Below are 17,609 nucleotides of genomic sequence, written 5' to 3' on the forward strand. Positions count from 1 at the left end.
GGGCTTGTGCCAAGGGGAGTGCTGGCTGCTTTTTGTCTCTTCAATCCTTGCTTCTACTAGTAGATTTAGAAGCCAATCCTGGGCTCTTTGAGATCTGGATTGTCTGTGCTAATTTGTTGATACTGTAACGTCATTATTATCAGTTGAGTACTTCCCAGTCTCTGTTTTATATATTGTAAAAACTTATTGATAGAGCATGGTCCAAAAGTGAGAAGGAGTAGGAGAATAATCAAAGGTCCCATGAGAGTGAAAATAAAAGTTGTTAACCAGGAAGTACCAACTTTTGGAATTTCCTTGTTTTCTCTGGCATCTATCTTTACTTTCTCTAACTTTGGCTAAAGATTTTCTAATACCTCTAGAATGGTTGACATAGAAATAACATTTTTTAATGCAAAGTGGCATATAGTCCTCCTTGTTGTACAAACACTTAAGTCTAATCCTCACCTATTTTGTACCACTACTTTAACTAGTCTACCTTATGCAATAAGTATGAAATAGACCTTTGTAGGTGGTGGAGATCTTTAGCCATGTCTGCCTTTAAGCTATTGTAATGTTAATGTAGTTATCTCAGTGTGGGCCCCAGCTAATCTTGCCTATAAGATTAAAGTAAAGGTTAAAAAGATGGGTTCCATTTTTCTTCTCATGAGGTCTCTTTTAATGTGTCCTATCAAAGGCCTCAGCACTGTCTCTTCTGAATAAAATATAGATCTCTTTGGGGATAGAGGAATTAAGGACTTCTCTATATACACAAGGCGCCAGTTGGGTTGAACAGGCCCACCATGCCTGTTCTGGGGGAATAATTTATTTAGAATGAACTGTGGGAATGGTCTGATGTAGAGGTGTTGGTGTGACACAGGGATTTTCCCCAGATGATATCTTGCCCTGATATGGTCTGTAGAGTTAAGGCTGGACCTTTTGTGACCATCTATATGCAGTATCTTTTTTAGATACATTATATCTAGCTATTAACCCAATGTCTTTATAAAAGGGGGGTCTAGCATTATAACCAACAAAAGGTGGTAAGTTCTGGATTGGAGACATTTAGAATTTGCAAGGTCTTTAACATCATTGACCAGAGGGGACCCACTGGTACTGAGTGTTTTTGGAAAATTCTGGAACTGAGGTTCTCTGTGATGATGACTGGGGTAATTCTAGAGGATGGTGTTAACACAAGTTTAGAGTTTGTCAAAACCTGATTTAGGCCTATAGCTGCTGGCAGTGGGTTTACAATTGGCCTTACCAAGATTCTAAGTGTAAAGAGCAAGCCAGGATTGCTGTCTCTAATAATGTGAAGCCAAGAGTCCCACAACTTCCCAGCTTTCCATCTTTTAGCATGTTTTCCTTTGTCAGTGAATCTGAGTAAAACTTTGGAATTGTTTCTTTGCTGGGCAACTATGGTAAGTTCTTACATAGCTGTGTTGTTTTAGAAGATACCTTATATCTCATGTCCCCCAGAGCTTGTAGGAGATTTTGAGTCCCTGTCTGGCAACTCTCTTTAGTTTTTTCTATAACCAAAAGGTCACCTAAGTACTGTAGAAGAGTTATGTCTGGGTTATTAGCCTAGTACTAACCCAAATGTTTATGTGAAGCTTCCTCAAAAATACTGGGTGAAGTTTTATAAAGCCTTGGGGCAAGTGGGTCCAGGTGAGTGGTCCATTAATGTCTCTTTTGGGATCACGTCATTCAAAGGCAAAATACTTTTGACTTTTAGGAGCCAAGAGTATGCTTAAAAGGGCATCTTTTAGGTCAAGAACAGAATACCACTTCCTATCTGGCAGCAACAAGCTTAGTAAAGTATAAGGATTAGGCACTGTGGGGTTTATGTCCATCACCCTGTAATTAACTTCCCATATATCTTGGGCAGGGTTGATAGTTATTGTTATTTAACTTCTTTATTGACAATAATGGAGTATTCTAGGCTGATTGACATGGCCTGAGGACTCTTAGGGTCAGCAGTTCTCAAATATGGATGGGGAGGGTGATCCCCTTCCATGTCTGTTGAGACATGGGCTATTGGTAGACTCATGCTGGGTTCATCCCTGATCTAATTTCTACAAACATAGGGGGTCAATGTTTTGCCAAGCCCATGTCTCTAGTCTCTGCCCATGACTGGGGAAAACTTTTTCAACCAAACATCTAAATCTTGTTCAAGGGCGGTTGGTGACTCATATAGTCTATATTCAGTCTCAGAAGCCAAGGTAAATGTCAGGACCTAGATCAGATTACTGTCCTGATCCAATAACTGGACTTCCCCAGGTTTAAAATTAATTTGGGCCCTCAGTTTTGCTAGGGGATCCCTCTCCAGTAACTGGTAGAGGCACTGTGGAATGACCATGAATGAATGGGTTACCAGTTCCATTTCTAAGTCCACTGTTCTTTGGATAGTTCATAAATATTTTTGGTGCCTGTGGCTTCCTGGACCCAAAACTTCTTGAAAGACAATGGCCCTTCAGCATTTAAGAGCACTGAATGGTGAGGTCTAGTATCTACCAGGAAGTTTAGAGATTCCCCTCTGTTCTAAGGATTACCCTGAGTTTGGTTAGGGGTACAAACCCTGACTCTCTCAATCATTTTCTTCTTTTGTGACCATGGTCTTAACCTTTGGCTTTCTCGTTGGGCACTCTTTAGCCCAATGTATTTCCTCTTTACAATAGGTGCATTGGCTCTTACCTAATGTTGGTCGATGGCCTCCTTTAGGCTCCTTCCCTTAGCAATACACCAGAGCTGGTGCTTCCTCTCTCTCAAGTCCAGAATATTATTGGCCATAAGGACTTTGGCCAAATTTCTGTTCAATATCTTTTGGTCTTAATCTTTTTTTTTTAATCTTTGGTTTCTCTATTTTGATTACATCTTCTCTGAAACCTCCACTAAATCTCTCTATGACTTTTCTGGTGTGGACTGATGGATAAACACCAGTGCTAGTGTGACAGAATTTTCCATCTCCTTAGACTCTAAGTACCTAAGTGCATATAAAGGTGAAAAGCATCCATAATTTGCTCAAGAAATACTATTGAGTCTTCATTACTCTCTTGCCTGACATCATAAGTCTTGGACAAATTTGTGATCACCAAGTGGCTGCCCTGAGACCTGCCATTAGAGTCTGGTGGTAGACTCAAAGATGCTCCCTACCTTCACCCATATTGTAGTCCCAGGGAGGTCTCCTGAGGGGAACTTCATCATCAATGTCAGCAGGATTCTGGGTTGGAATGTTATTAGCTCACAGAATGTTCTTTCAGGCCACCAAAATGATGTGTTCTGTCCCTCAGTGGTAAGAATCTGCAAAAGCTGCTGACAATTATCCCAAGAGGGCTGATGGGTGAAAAGGATAGTGTCTAAGAAACCAATGAGCTCCCTAGGGTTTTCAGAGAATTGGGCATTATTTCTCTTCCAATTATAAAGATGATCTGTAGTAAAGGACCAATAATAGTGAAGTTGATTCTCTTGTTGATTGACTGGCCCACTGCACTTAGGAGTAAAACAGTGGAATCTGCCTCTGGCTCTCCAGTCTCAGGAGGTGCCATTCAATTGCTCTGATTTCCCTTGAAGGCCCCTTTCTATTTCTGAAGTTGACACCACTGGAGCTGGGGAATGCACTGTCAGTGACACAGAGGCCTTCACTGGGGGAAGTGCTGGCATGCCAAGGCCTGGGTGTAAGATGGGGGAAATTTTCTTAGGGGTTTTGTCCTGTAAGATAGGATGAAGAGGTGCAGTAGATTTGGAAACTTCTTGTTTCCATTCTCCCATCACCAGGGCCAACACTGTTCCTCTTGATGAGGAAGCATTAGCAAGGAGAAAGAGAAAAGACTTAACCTAAGGTGACAGGCTGGTAACCAAATCCTTCTAAACTACTATCCAGGAGACTTGATCAGGGTGATCCTGGCCCTTTTGAAACTCTTTGTCTTCTACCACTAACACCATGACGAAATATCAACATCAAAAGTAAGCCAAGTTACAGTAAGTGCTCATTTTTCCTTTCTTCATGTCTACTGAGAGTTTATAAAACTCTGATTTCCTTAAAATAAGCTAAAACAATAGAGAATCAGTCTGTCCAATAGCACCCATCAAGATCTGGTACAGAAAGAAACCAAATACCACAAGGAACACAGCAGATAAACAAACACATATGAAGTAGTCGTATAGTGACCAAAACCAGAAGTGAATTCAACCATTTGGACTCACAGACTCCTGCCTCAGAAACCAAAGGTGGCATAGGGGGGAAAGTAACCTATATTGGGGCTCTTCTTCCTCTACCAAAAATTCCTCCCCCTGACAAATGACCAAATCACCTTCAGGATCAGAAACATCTGCCTGTCACCCACAGCCTTGACACTCCAGCTCATCTGCTCTTAGTTACTCCTTGCCACTTCTACAGATACCTCAAGGCTTTTCCAAGAAAGACAAAAGCAGGAACAAACACAAATATTACAGAAATACTGAACACTCACTGGCCAGCACTCCAAGTTTGGGATCCTAAAGATCCCCAGCACTCAGAGTCTCCAGGTTGGGGATCTTGGGGATCTGCTGGGAAGTCCTGGATAAGCCCCCAACAATGTTATGCACAGTTTACAAGAACCCAGAAGACCACCAGGGACCACAACTCTAATGAAAGCACATGAAAGTCTTTTCAAGTTCGAACCCAGGACCGAAAATCACCCTGTGTAACAGGATAGGAATGTGATGCTTGAATCTAGGGACTTAGGGTTTATATAGAGAAAATGCACATGCTTTCAAGTCTTGGCATTACATGATTGGGTAAATGGATAAAGGAATGTTATCCTTTAAACTGATAACGTCTTTTTAGATAACAAGGAGGGACCATACATCTGGGAAAGACCTCTTTGACCTGGGAAGGAATAACTCATCCCATTATCAGTGACCGATGCATTCTTTCCTGTTGTTGCAAGCTGTCCATACCTCTTATGTCTTTTTTCAACTGCAGAGAAGGCTTGGTTGTCTCTTCCCCATAGCTTAAGGGTGGGTATCTTATCACTTTAAGGACATTAATTTTCTTCTTTCTGTAAGGATGGGAGACAGCAGCACTGGAAGAATTGCTAGTTGTTCTTTGTCTCTTCACTCAAACTATCTCTCCTGAGCATCTGGGGGTCCTGAAGTCTCAAGGAGTAAAGCTGTACTGTAGTGCAAGGGAAGAGTTACTGGTATCAAAAAACCAGTCTCATCCAAACAGGGATCTTCGCAACCAGATATTGCTATGTGGTAGTATATAGCAGTTGGTCCAAGTGGCTCCTGGCCTAAGTTTCAGCTTTCTTCCTGTAAATGTTGGGGAGATGAAAAGTTCGCTTCTCAGGCCATTCTACTTTTTAAGTGGGCTACTCTTTCCTGCAAAAGATGCTTAATTTTTGAGGATAACCAGACCCAAGTTGAACTCGGTGAAAGTCCTTAAAATGGTTTAGGACCAAGTACATTGGGGGTGCTCTGTGCCAGTCCTATCCTGTTCTGGAAAAAATAAAAAAGTGGAACCTTTTTTCACCCCCGGAGCTGAGGACCAAACCCAGGGCCTTGCGCTTGCTAGGCAAGCGCTCTACCTCTGAGCTAAATCCCCAACCCTAGACCCTTTTATCCCACGCAAATGTTGGCACCATAGGGCCACATGGCATCTGAGAGATATTTTCATCTTAGTCAGCAAAGTGTCTCACCCACTAAGCTCCATCCCATCTCAGTCTACCAATGTCTACTCTCAGATCCTGGCAGCAATCTCTCTACTCATCTAGTTACCAAGGTGGATTGCTGACCTGTCAGACCGCCTATTTCATGGTTCTCTTACTATGTACTCAGTTGAGTTGCCACATAAAAGAACACACCACACAGTAACCTCTGATCCAATTGATAAGATATAAATTTGCCTATTTAGACAACACAAAATCCTGTACTCACCCATCACTTAAAAATAGTCACATCAACCTCTGTCTATGCACAGAGAAGAATCTTAACATCTGCTGCCATGTTCTCCTAGCTCTTTCCTCCTCTGCCCTTTTCTCCTTTCTCCCTCCCTTCTAAAACCTCTGTTCCTGCCTCCCTTCCTTCTCCTCCAATGACAGGCCTCATTTTATCCTGTCTGCCTTTACCTGCATAATGACATCAACCTATACTGACTGAGATGAAAATATCTTGTAGATGCAATGTGCCCCTATGGTGCCAGCATTAGTGCAGGATAAAAGGTTTCGCTTTTTCTTTTTTACCATAAATGTTAGGCAAGAATCCGCTAAATTGAAGTTTTCACCCTGAGAAAGTTTTATTTTCTAAGTAAGGGGTTCTAGCACTATGTTGAGTCATGTGATGGCCCAATCGTGGGAACCTTAAGCAATGAAACAAAGGAGGAATCTGCTCACAAACTCTAGGTCCCCTGCTGTGAAAAGTTTAGATTGGCCCTGGCCGCAGAGAGCTAAAAAAATGGAAGCTGCCTGCTTCCTTAGCAGATGTTAATTAGAATATATTTATTTAAAAGGCTAGTTTATTTCCTTTTAGAATATTTATATACAGAGTTTGTCTAAGTCACATGGAGAATTTCACTCATGATTCAGAACTAGGTAGGAATAAATAAAAATCTGTACATCAGGCATAGTGAATACAGACATATACTATAGAAGTTATGAATAAATAAAAGTCTGACACCCCAGGCAGAGAGCTTAACAGAAAGATATATTTTGTGCTAAAATCTTAGTTTGACAAGTTGCTTCTTATTGGTATTGGTATTAATAAAAAGGTGATTAAATTGTTTTATAAATTAACCTGATAATGCCATATGGCTCAATGGTGCTGGCTAGCAAAGGTTTGTGGTTATTTTAGATATTTACCACAACAGAAGGTTCATAGTCTCTTAACATGGGCTCCATGGGAATTTTGGATTAATTTCCTGGCATGACAGATTAGAAAAGCATAAACAGACTTACTTCCTTTTTAAATTGTTTTAATTTTCATATGAGTGTGATTTTGGGTCTTATGGTTATATTATTTCTCTGGAAGAGAGTACAAAATACAAGCTTTTCTGGTTACAGACTAAAGAACATGGTGTTTTGGGAGAAAGGTTTTGTCTTTCTGTTTTTTAAAAGGGTGATTAGGCTTTCGACACCTTTCAGAGTTATACTGATTAGATTTGATAAAGGTAGACCTCCTGAAAACTAAATTCAAGAGAATCAAAGAAAAAGATATCTTGATACTAAATTCTTGTTTTGAGAATCATATGTTGTAGAATGTATAGCTTAGTGAAGCTCACCATCAAAATGCTGAACTGGCTTGGTTGGATTCCTAATCTCAAGGACTTTCAGTCGGGTCCAGTCAAGACTACATCAGACTACAACTCCCTCATTTTCCCTACCCACTACCCCTAAGGATATCTCAACACCCACATATAGCTTAAAGAAGTTACTAAAGAGTCATTGCTCCAATTCCCTAAACTTTGGGAGGCTAAAAATAATTATACTAAAGTTGTCTTTCTAGAGAATTTAGAAATGGTCATAATTTAACAGGGAAGAATTATCTAGAATTGATTGTACAGCCATAATCTCATTTGGTAGAAATCCTTATATTTGTTACTAAGCTAAAGTTATAATCTTTTATATAGGTACAGAATTTATTTGATACAAGTTTAGATTTTTTTTTGATATAAATTTCTTATGGATTTAAAATTAGTATTGTTACTCTCATTTATAGACATTGTGCCTATACAACACATTTAAATATACAAGTCTTATACCCAGTCCTTTACTGCTATTAAAAAACTAATCTGAGATGATTAAACATGTGAGTTAAGGGCAAGATAACAAATTCATGGCTCTAAGTTTATTGTTAGAGTGCTTTCAAGATAATTTATTAAGATAATTAACAGACAACAATCCAGATTACTTACGTAGTTAGATGGTTTTCAAAAATGTCAGAAATATTCAAAATATGACATTTAATGTTATTTATCTTTTTTTTTGAGACATGCTCCTAACAGCTCTCCTTTGGTGGATTCAAAGAAGAAATTGAACATCTCCACCTCCAGGTGAGGTGATATATTGTGATGAGACAACCACTAGGCAAGAATTGTCTCAGTTCATCTATAGATTAAATACTGTCCAGAAAAGGACACATTGCATAATAGTCAACTCATAATTTCTGCTGAGCCAGAATGATCAGCCCTTCAAAATTCTGTGTTTCAAAAGTCTGTCAGATGATCTTAGGCAAGAAAGCTGACTTGCTCTGATGTGTTGCGAACAGGGGACTGTGCAAGTAGAAAATTGTCTCTACAACCTGTCTCAGTTCTAGAAGTCGTGTTAGGCTTCCTATATTTATAGATATATTGGTCATTCTCAGATTTCTGACAGGGTTGAAGACTGATTATAGACTCATAGCCTCCCCAGGCTGTTTAACTTTGAGAATACATATTTAATTAGATAGTTATCAGAAAGTATACAAGCTAACCAGGATATAACATAGATTTTAAGACTTTCTTAAGCTGGAATAGATAACTAAATGTTCTGTTTAACGGATAAAATGTTGAACTGGGTGTTAGGTATATTTTATAATTTTAAATTACAAAATGCTAATAGTTGTATTCAGCTTACATTTGAGAGAAAAAAAGTTTTTAATTAGACAGAAAGAGAGAAGTGTAGGTTGCTGTCATCATGCAGATGAAGGCAGACAAGATAAAATGAAGCCTGTCATTGGATGAGAAGGAAAGGAGGCAGGAGCAGAGGTTTTAGAAGGGAGGCAGAAAGGAAAGAAGGGCAGAGGAGGAAGGAACTGGCAGAACATGGTGGCATATGTTAAGATTCTTCTCTACACATACATACAGGTTGTTATGACTATTTTTAAGGGATGGGTGTGTATATGATTTTTTTGCTGTCTAAATGGGCAAATAGTATCTTATCAATTGGATCAGAGATTACTGTGTGGTGTGTTCATTCATGTGGCTGCTTAACTGAGTCCACAGTAAGAGAGCCATGAGATGGGTGGTCTCTGTATGAAACCTGCATGGCAGCAATCCACCTTGGTAACTAGATGGGTAGAGAAATTGCTGCCAGGCTCCAAGAGTAGCCATTGCAGTGTAGGTGGGCTGGAGCTTAGTGGGTGAGGCACTTTGCTGACTGAGATGAAAATACCTCTCAGATGCCATGTGGCTCTAGGGTACCAGCATTAGTGTGGGATAAAAGGTTTTGCTTTTGTAGTTTTACTGCAACACTCTCCTAGAAATCAAAGAAAAATTTATAGGAGAGGACAGAAAAAAGCACAGAGTACACACAGACTAACACATACAGATAAACACAGAACAACTTTCCTGGGAAAAAGAAAACTGAAAATGAAAAGACTGTCTCAGATGGTCTTCTTTCCTGCACATGGGATGCCCACAGACCCACAGCCAGTTTGGAAATCGATGAGAACTAGTAAGTTATCCAGAGAGAGAGAGAGAGAGAGAGAGAGAGAGAGAGAGAGAGAGAGAGAGAGAGAGAGAGAGAGAGAGAGAATGAGTAGAGGCCAGCCATGAGCATGTGGAGAAAAAGGGAATAGGGACAGAAGAAGAAGGTAAGGGAGCAAGAGTAGAAGAAGAGAAGAGGAGAGGAGAGGAGAGGAGAGGAGAGGAGAGGAGAGGAGAGGAGAGGAGAGGAGAGGAGAGGAGAGGAGAGGAGAGGAGAGGAGAGGAGAGGAGAGGAGAGGAGAGTGCAGAGGAGGACAAGCAGTCCCTTTTATAGTGAGTCCGGCATACCTGGCTGTTACTAGGTAACTGTGGGGTGAAACCTTGAGGAAACAGCAGATAGGGACAAGCAAAAGACAACTGGGCACATAACTGGGCACATGGATTTACCAATCTGAAAGAAAGCACTCCACTATTTGACTCAGGAAGTCTCCAGAGAACCCTGGAAGAGCCCTCAAATGTAAGGGTCCGTTTTATTCTACAGAATAAACTGCTTTTTGCTTTTGCCTACTATTTGAGTCTGGTGTATCATTCTCCAGCAAACAACTGACACTTAACCTACTATGAACCAAAGATATGCATATATTGCTCTTTCTACAGTGCAGATTTCAGTACAGATCACAAATAGGGGTAATTCTAACATGTCTGAAATTTATCTTATTTTGTAAACTTAAAAAGAAAAGTCATGTAAGCTTCAGTGAATTAACTTGAATCCATCATCTCTCCGAGGTCAAATAGAGTTCATCCAAGTACTGTCAATCAACAGTGTGTTTCTCCACTTGCCTGTTCTGCCTATTCCTAAGAGTGGGATTCCAGCCCCACCTTTCCTGATCTTCAGACCCCCCTTCCCCAACTACCAGGACTGTAGGTCTAATAGTTTAAATTGTACACCTGAGAAAAGGTTTTCCCCTAAACTCCTTAACTTAACATATATTCATCTATAGATATAGTTATAGATATAGATATTGATATACAAATACATATTATATATAATAAATAGTAATGTATAATATATATCTTTAATATATGTAGTATTATTATATTCCTGAAATTTTCTACTCAATTAAAGACTTCAAACTGCTCAACTGTTTTCTGCATTTCCCTGATCCTAGCTGGTCCTGCAAAGCCTGAAAAAGCCAGTGAAACCGCCTGCTCTTGGAGATGCTCTCATGCATTTCAGCTTTCTTGGGTCCCCAAAGATGTTTACACCCCAGGCAACAAAAAGCAGTGTAAGAAGCATGGTGCCCTCACTCCTATCTCAACAGTTACCACTTCTAATTTTTTTTTTACCTTTTATAATAAATAAAAGAAAGAAACGTTAGAACGACCCACATTCCAGAATGCTCCCCCCATTGCCCACCTTGTCTTCAAGGGTTGTTTTTACTAAAAGCCAATGCTGTTTCCATGTCACCACAGTCAGGAATTTTCAAAACCCACTCTATCACAACATAATGTATCTCCCCCTCTCCCTCCCCCTCTCCCTCCCCCTCTCCCTCTCTCTCTCTCTCTCTCACACACACACACACAAACACACACACACACACACACACACACACACACACACACACACCTCTTCTTAGAGGCAGGCTTTCACAACCCCCAATAAATCTCATCTATTGCACGGTGTGATTTTTGCAGCATTCTGTGGCCCTCCAATTGTAGGATTACTCTTTTGCTGCAAAACCTTTCAAATGTGTCCTTTCTCTTTCTCTGTTCTGCTATTTTTCTTTGCTTCAGTCTGAATAGACTCCAGTTTACCAATTCTTTCTCCAACTGTGACTAATCCTCTGATAAATTAATCAATCAGTTCTTGATATTGGTTATTTTTAGTATTATAAAATATTTATTATTTTTCTAAGTTCCACTTCTCTTCCATAATTCTTCTTTTCAAACTCAATTTTGATCATTTTGACAACATGGTTGTTCATCAAGAGAGGTTCTGCTCTCCAGGGAGTTTGGCTTTATTAACCTTCATTCAATTATCTTCATACACATGCAGATACTTTAGACTAATGCCAAGTACTTGCTAATGTCTCAGTAGTGTTCTTTTCACCAGAGAGGATTTACAACTGCTTTTGGCAAGCAACTAGCCCGGAGAAAGATCACTATAATTTATTCAGGCACCAAACACACTCAAGATTGAGCATCTGTCATATGAAGGGTTTTTAAATTTTGCTTGTTTTTTATTTGTTTTTGCTTATTTATTTGTTTGTTTTGCTAGTTTATTGTCAGTCTTAGAGATTCCTGTTCTGTCCACCCAACTAAAACTTCAGGTAAATATGATGATTTCCTCTTTCTTTCAGAGGCTCACCTCTAGAGATTCTAAAAATTTCTATTTAGCATCTGACTCTGTAACCAAGCTTTCAGCTTGCTTTCTCAGCAATCACTTTTAAATCAACAAGTACTTCAAAAGGAAAACTGGTGTCAAATATAGAACTTATTTCTAGCTGCTTCCTTATATATTCTCACTGTCTTGATGCTTTATTGAGAGTAGATTATTTTTGTTTTTTGTGTCAGCTATAATGGTTCTCAGTAGGAGAACTGGACAAAACCAGAAATATTCTCTCATCACTGAAAACTCTTCTCAAGGTGGTTTGTTCCTCTAATATTTGCCTATAAAAGCATTTTATGTTTACAAAGGTTTTATTTCACAATGGATAAGTCAACTTACCACCACCATTCCTTTATTTTCCTTATTGTTATGTGGTGTATAATAGGTTTTGTTGAAATTATGTATGTATGTGTTAATGGCTTCTTAAAAACTTGTTTCCTCCAGTTAAAATGTAAGTTCCACTGAAGAACAAAGAAGTTTTTTTCATTAATACTGCATCTCAGTGAGCAACACAATGTCTAGAGTGCCCAATAAACAGTATTTGAGTGGATAATTGAGTGAATAAATTGATGACCAGTTGTGAGTTTCAGAAAAATGCGCTTTTATGGAAGAGGTGAATAAATATAAAACATTAGGAATATAAGTAAAAATACCATTAATTGTATTAAATGCCTCATTAGTAATGTAAACATTAAAAATATTTCTCTCGTTGGGGTTGATAAATTTTTAGGAAATAATATCTGAATCCTATGATAAACTTTCAATCATTTAAGAAGTGTATGGTAAATGGCTGTTCTACTCTGTGCTAGCAAGATCCTTTCCCTACAATTATAAAAAATCATGGAAGTGTCACTCGCCCAACATCTCGCCAGCAAGAACGACGCGTGGCAACAGGATTCTTCTGCGAACAAGCCTTTATTGTACAGCTCTCTTGAACAGGGACCCCGAGGGAGGAAAAGGCACTGCTTATATATGCTTAGGAGACTTGTGTCGCTACCCGATTGGTGCAAGCCCCAATGCCCAATTTGCATGCCCCGAGAGCAGGCTGTGACGTGCTTGGCTCATGCACACTGCGTCCTTCGGGGTGGACAACAGCTGTGCCCTGTTGACTCACTCACAGGAAATCGGCCCCACGTTGGGCACGGTACAGGCGGCTACTAACAGACAACAGCTGCTACCAACATGGAAACACTTAGAAATAAACCCTTTCCTGTTCTTTCTTAAACCACTGAGGGTTATGGCTACCACTATCTCATTCTTTGGTCTACTCTTTAAATCCTAGCAAAATCATTGCAGGATTGAATTTCCTTCCAGTAAATACTGATAATTTTTAAACTTGTAAACTTGATTGTTTAGTGAGAGAGGTTCTGTTCTGCTTCATTTTGTTCTTCAAATCTTTAAAAGTCAATCTTAGACATTTCATTTATTTGTCACTCTTATCATGCTTCAATTTATGTTTCTCCTGTACAGTAGTGCAAAGGAGCTATGCATTCGGTCAAAATTGGGATTTTGAATTATAATCTTTTCTCCAACTGTCAATTTATAGTATTTTGCTTCCATAACTCCTGGCAATCAGGCAATGTTAGGAAGCTTCAGTTATTAGTCAGTCATAGGATTACAATAATAAGCAACAAATACTTTGTATCACTATGTTGTTAAAACAGACTGAGGAAAATTTTAACTTAGAGTAAATTCATTAGGACGTGACCCATCATAAGTAAAGAATCATCTTTGTGCTCATTCCCGTGCTTTACACAGACCTCTCTTATTGCTAAGACTCTCCTCTTTCTCTCTTTCTCCCCCCTTTTCTCTTTCTCTCTTATTAATCATTCCATTCATTGACATCTCAAATTATATACCTCTTCCCAGTTACCTGTCTACCAATCCCCCATCCCATATCTGCCCACTGCCCTCAACTTTGCCTATATTAGAGTGCTCCCCTACCACCTATACTCTCCCACCCCACTGCTCCAGCATCCCCCTATGCTGGGGCATCAAACCTCCACATGACAAAGGGCCTCCCCTCCTGTGACTGTCAGACAAGACCATCCTCTGCTACATATGTATCTGGAGCCAAGAATCTCTCCAGGTTAACTCCTTGGTTGGTGGTCTAGACTCTGTGAGTTGGGTGGTCAGGCAAGCCTATGTTGTTCTTCCAATGGGGTTGTAATCCCTCTCTGCTCCTTTAGTCCTTCCACTAGCTTCCCCACCAGGTTCTCTGAGCTCAGTCTGATGGTTGGCTCCAAGCATCTACATCTGTATTCGTCAGTTGCTGGCCATATCTCCCAAGGAATCACCACAATAGGTTCCTGTCAGTAAGTGCCCCTTGACCATGGAAACAGTGTTTGGTTTGGTGTCTGTAGACATTATGATGTTGGGTTTGGTGTCTGCAGACATATTGGATCTCCAGTTGGGCCATCCCTATTTGGCCCTTCCTTCATTCTCTGCTCTGTTTTTTTTTTTTTTTTTTTTTTTTTGGTTCTTTTTTTCGGAGCTGGGGACCGAACCCAGGGCCTTGTGCTTCCTAGGCAAGCGTTCTACCACTGAGCTAAATCCCCAACCCTTTCTGCTCTGTTTTTTTGTCCTTGTTCTTTGGACAGGAACATTTCTGGGTTAAAAACTTTGAGATAGGTGGGTGGCCCATTCCTCAGGGACATGCCTATCTATCTACTGCAGGTGGTCTCAACGAGTTCTATCTCCCCGTTTTCTGAGCATTTCAGCTAAAGTCATCCTCATCGGATCCTGGGAGCCTCACGTTTCCCTGGTGTTTGAGACCCTCCAGTGACTGTCCCTCAGCCTAGTTCCTCATCCCCCCTGCTACATATTTTTGTTCAATTTCCTGATCCTCTGTATCTCTCTCACTTCTCCAGTTCCTGATACTGCCACCCTTATTTCCTCATCATGCTTTCTCCTTCCCCAGTTCCCTCTCTCTCCACCTCCCACAATTGTTCTGTTCCCCCCTCCATGCAGGACTGAAGCATCCACAACGTGGTCTTGCTTGCTTCTATGCTCCATATGGTCTGTGGGTTGTATCATGTGCATTGTGAGCTTTTGGGCTAATATCCACTTATTAGTGAGTACATACCATGTGTGTTCATTTGTGTCTGGGTTGCCTCTCTCAGGATGATACTTTCTAGTCCCAACCATTTGCCTAAAATTTCAGGAAGTCATTGTTTGTAATCACTGCATAGTATTCCATTGTGTATATGTACCACATTTTATGCATCTACTATTCTGTTGAGGGACATATGGATTGTTTCCAGCTGCTGGCTATTATAAACCAGGCTGCTATGAACATAATGGAACATCTTTTGAGTATATGCCCAGGAGTGGTATAGCTGTATCCTCAGGTAGAACTATTATCAATTATCTCAGGAACTGCCAGAATGATCTGGAAAGTAGTTTTTCAGATGATATGATACTATACATAAGCAACACCAAAAATTCTCCCAGAGAGCTCCTACAGCTGATAAACAGCTTAAACAAAGTGGTTGGATATAAAATTACTCAAACAAATCAGTAGCCTTCCTCTACTCAAAGGATTAAACAGGCTGAGAAACAAATTAGGGAAATGACACCCTTCCCACAGTCACAAGTAATATAAAATATATTGGTGTAACTCTAACCAAGCAAGTGAAAGATCTGTATGACAAGAACTTCAAATCCCTAAAGAAAGAAATTGAAGAAGACCTCAGAAGATGGAAAGATCTCCCATGCTCATGGATTGGCAGGATTAATATAGTAAAAATGGCCATCTTACTAAAATTGGTCTACAGATTCAATACAATCCCCATCAAAATTCCAACCTAATTCTTCATAGAATTGGAAAGAGCAATTCTCAAGTTCATTTGGAATAACAAAAAACCTAGGATAGTGAAAACTATTCTCAACAATAAAAAGAATAAAAAGAATCACTTCTTGGGGAATCATCATTGGTGACCTCAAGCTATACTATAGACTAATTGTGACAAAAAAAAAAAAAAGGTCTGGTATTGGTACCAAGACAGGCAAATAGTTCAATGGAATAGAATTGAAGTCCCAGAAATGAACCCATATATCTATGATCACTTGATGTTTGGCAAAAAAGCTAAAACTATCCAGTAGATAAAAGACAGCATTTTCAACAAATGGTGCTGGTTCAACTGGTGGTTGACATATAGAAGAATACAAATTGATCCATTTTAACCCCTTGTACAAATCTCAAGTCCAAGTGGATCAAGGACCAGAAAAGCTGAATATAATAGAAGAGAAAGTAGGGAAGGACCTCGAATACTTGGGCACAGGGGAAAACTTCCTGAAAAGAACACCAATGGCTTATGTTTTAAAAGCAATAATCGACAAATAGGACCTCGTAAAATTGAAAGGCTTCTGTAAAGCAAAGGACACTGTCGATAGGACAAAACAGTAACCCACAGATTGGGAAAAGATATTTACCAACCCTACATCCAATAGAGGGCTAATATCCAAAATATACAAAGAACTCAAGAAAGTAGACTCCAGAGAACCAAATAACCCCATTAAAAAGTGGAGTACAGAGGTAAATAGAGAATTCTCAACTTAGGAATCTTGAATGGCTGAGAAGATCTTAATGAAATGTTCGACATCCTTAAAAATAAGGAAAATGCAAATCAAAACGACCCTGAGATCCCAACTCACACCAGTCAGAATGACTAAGATAAAAAGTGCAGGTTACAGCAGATGTTGGAGAGGATATGGAGAAGGAGGAACACTCGTCCATTACTGGGTGGACTGCAAGCTGGTAAAACCACTTTGGAAATCAATCTCTCTGTCTCTCTGTCACTTTCTCTCTCTCTCTCTCTCTCTCTCTCTCTCTCTCTCTCTCTCTCTCTCTCTCTCTCTGTGTCTCTCTGCTTCTCTCTCTGTCTGTCCATGTCTGTCTCTGTCTATCTCTCTCTCTGTCTCTCTCTTTCTCTGTCTCACTCTCTGCCTCTCTCTCTCTCTCTCCCGCTCCCTCTCCCTCTCCCTCTTTGTGTGTGTGTGTGTGCATATGTGTAGATGAATGAGAGGGATTCAGATCAGAGACTCCGATGCAAACACTCTTAGGTATATTATTAATAAATTCATTTTAAATATTCAATCTGCATAGGTAACTCCAAAATTAACTCATAAATTGACTCAAACAAAGTAGTAGCCTTCCTCAACTCAATGGATAAACAGGAGGAGAAACAAATTCACGAAATCACACCCTTCACAATAGTCACAAATAATATAAAATACCTTGGTGACTCTAACCAAGCAAGTGAAAGATCTGTATGACAAGAACTTCAAGTCTCTGAAGAAAGAAATTGAAGATCTCAAAAGATGGGAAGATCTCCCATGCTCATGGATTAGCATTATTATAGTAAAAATGGCCATCTTTCTAAAAGCAATCTACAGATTCAATGCAATCCCCATCAAAATTCCAAAACAGTTTTTCATAGAGTTAGAAAGAGCAATTGCAAATTCATTTGGAATGACAAAAAAACAAAAACAAAAAACAAAAAAACAAGATAACAAAAAAACAAGATAACAAAAACTATTCTCAACAATAAAAGAACTTCTGGGGGAATCACCATTCCTGATCTCAAGCTGTATTAAAGAGCAATTGTGATTAAAAAAGAAAAAACTGCATAGTATTGGTACAGAGATAGACAGACCAGTGGAATAGAATTGAAGACCCAGAAATGAACCCACACACTTATGCTCACTTGATCTTTGACACAGGAGCTAAAAACCATCCAGTGGAAAAAAAGACATTTTCAACAAGTGGGGCTGGTTCAATTGGAGGTCAGTATAAAGAATGCTGAAAATCGATCCATTCTTATCTCCTTGTATAAAGCTCAAGTCCAAATGGATCAAAAACCT

The sequence above is a fragment of the Rattus norvegicus genome, chromosome 20 (genome assembly GCF_036323735.1).
Source record: "Rattus norvegicus strain BN/NHsdMcwi chromosome 20, GRCr8, whole genome shotgun sequence".
Taxonomy (NCBI): domain Eukaryota; kingdom Metazoa; phylum Chordata; class Mammalia; order Rodentia; family Muridae; genus Rattus; species Rattus norvegicus.